General features: G+C 47.6%; 1 protein-coding gene across 1 annotated transcript in view; it reads left to right on the top strand.

Annotated features, from left to right (window-relative positions):
- The first annotated feature begins 540 nt into the window (after nt 1-540).
- The window catches only part of LOC124027316 (lysine-specific demethylase RSBN1L-like), a 13,274-nt gene continuing 11,646 nt past the window's right edge, over nt 541-2,168 (top strand). The window contains exon 1 of the mRNA XM_046339776.1: nt 541-559. The gene's annotated coding sequence lies outside the window, so the exon portion shown is untranslated. The remainder of the gene's footprint in view (nt 560-2,168) is intronic.

The raw sequence follows: 2,168 nt of genomic DNA, 5'->3' as shown, positions 1-2,168 counted from the left end.
AGAGACAGACAGGAGGGGGGTTTGTGACTCTACGGTCCAGAGACAGACAGGAGGGGGGTTTGTGACTCTAGGGCCTACGGTCCAGAGACAGACAGGAGGGGGTTTGTGGTTCTCTGTGACTCTAGGGCCTACGGTCCAGAGACAGACAGGAGGGGGGTTTGTGACTCTAGGGCCTACGGTCCAGAGACAGACAGGAGGGTGGTTCTCTGTGACTCTAGGGTCCAGAGACAGACAGGAGGGGGTTTTGTGACTCTAGGGCCTACGGTCCAGAGACAGACAGGAGGGGGTTTGTGGTTCTCTGACTCTAGGGGCCTACGGTCCAGAGACAGACAGGAGGGGGTTTGTGGTTCTCTCAGACTTAGGGCCTGCGGTCCAGAGACAGACAGGAGGGGGGTTTGTGGTTCTCTGCTATAAAACCTCTGTTCTTTCCTTCCATCCTTTCAGCAGATGTACTCAGATCTGTGGGAACAAAGTGAGACAGTGAAGGAGACCGGGATGCACTTCTAGCTATTCAACAGGGCTTGTTACTACTGGGTGACAGCTGTACTGTGTAAAACAGGTTAGCTAGCGCTACCAGCTCTTTGAATGGCTGCTCTCTGTGTCTCAGAATAGGAATAGCTACAACTGTCGGAACTAGAAGCACAAGCATTTCACTACACTCGCAATAACATCTGCTAACCATGTGTGTGTGACCAATAACATCTGCTAACCATGTGACCAATAACATCTGCTAACCATGTGTATGTGATCAATAACATCTGCTAACCATGTGTATGTGACCAATAACATCTGCTAACCATGTGTATGTGACCAATAACATCTGCTAACCATGTGTATGTGACCAATAACATCTGCTAACCATGTGTATGTGACCAATAACATCTGCTAACCATGTGTATGTGACCAATAACATCTGCTAACCATGTGTATGTGACCAATAACATCTGCTAACCATGTGTATGTGATCAATAACATCTGCTAACCATGTGTATGTGACCAATAACATCTGCTAACCATGTGTATGTGACCATTAACATCTGCTAACCATGTGTATGTGACCATTAACATCTGCTAACCATGTGTATGTGACCAATAACATCTGCTAACCATGTATATGTGATCAATAACATCTGCTAACCATGTGTATGTGACCAATAACATTTGATTTGATTTGAATGGTAACTACTCTGATGTAATTGCACTAGCAGGTCATGTGCAGTTGTGGAATCTCATTCTCCTGACAGTCAGCCCCTCACTGGGTCTATTGTTACTGTCTCTCTCTGTCCTGACAGTCAGCCCCTCACTGGGTCTATTGTGACTGTCTCTCTCTGTCCTGACAGTCAGCCCCTCACTGGGTCTATTGTGACTGTCTCTCTCTGTCCTGACAGTCAGCCCCTCACTGGGTCTATTGTGACTGTCTCTCTCTGTCCTGTCTCTCTCTGTCCTGACAGTCACTGGGTCTATTGTGACTGTCTCTCTGTCCTGACAGTCACTGGGTCTATTGTGACTGTCTCTCTCTGTCCTGACAGTCACTGGGTCTACTCGTAATGGTGTAGAATCAGAACGAGGGGAAGGAGAGGCTGTTGAAGAGGAGAGCTGCAGTATTACTTGGCTCCAGTGGGGGGGGGTTACCAGTGGCAGGTGGTAAACTCCCCCAGTACCAGAGCAGTGTCTGATCTCCCAGTATCATTACTGTACAGCATCAGCTTTCACACTACTGATACCGCTGTAACAGCAGATGTCCTCATGAAGTAGTGCTCTGTACATGGCCCAGCCTTCACACCAACACACACTGCATCTCTCTGGTTAGGGGTAGGGGTTGGCCATCAGTCCTCAGGGGAACGAGTACTGTACGTATTCAGTTCAACTGACTTGAATGTTTTTGTCTAGACCTCAACACTCCAGTAGACTGGTCTTTCTGACTGTTTCCTGACTGGTCTTTCTGACTGTTTCCTGACTGGTCTTTCTGACTGTTTACAGACTGGTCTTCTGACTGTTTACTGACTGGTCTTACTGACTGTTTGGTGACTGGTCTTACTGACTGTTTACTGACTGGTCTTACCGACTGGTTTACTGACTGGTCTTCTGACTGTTTACTGACTGGTCTTACTGACTGGTCTTCTGACTGTTTACTGACTGGTCTTCTGACTGGTCTTCTGACTGTTTAC

The sequence above is a fragment of the Oncorhynchus gorbuscha genome, unplaced genomic scaffold, assembly GCF_021184085.1.
Source record: "Oncorhynchus gorbuscha isolate QuinsamMale2020 ecotype Even-year unplaced genomic scaffold, OgorEven_v1.0 Un_scaffold_3090, whole genome shotgun sequence".
Lineage (NCBI taxonomy): Eukaryota > Metazoa > Chordata > Actinopteri > Salmoniformes > Salmonidae > Oncorhynchus > Oncorhynchus gorbuscha.
The sequence above is the reverse complement of the archived record's forward strand: the minus strand, read 5'-3'. Positions and strand labels throughout refer to the sequence as shown.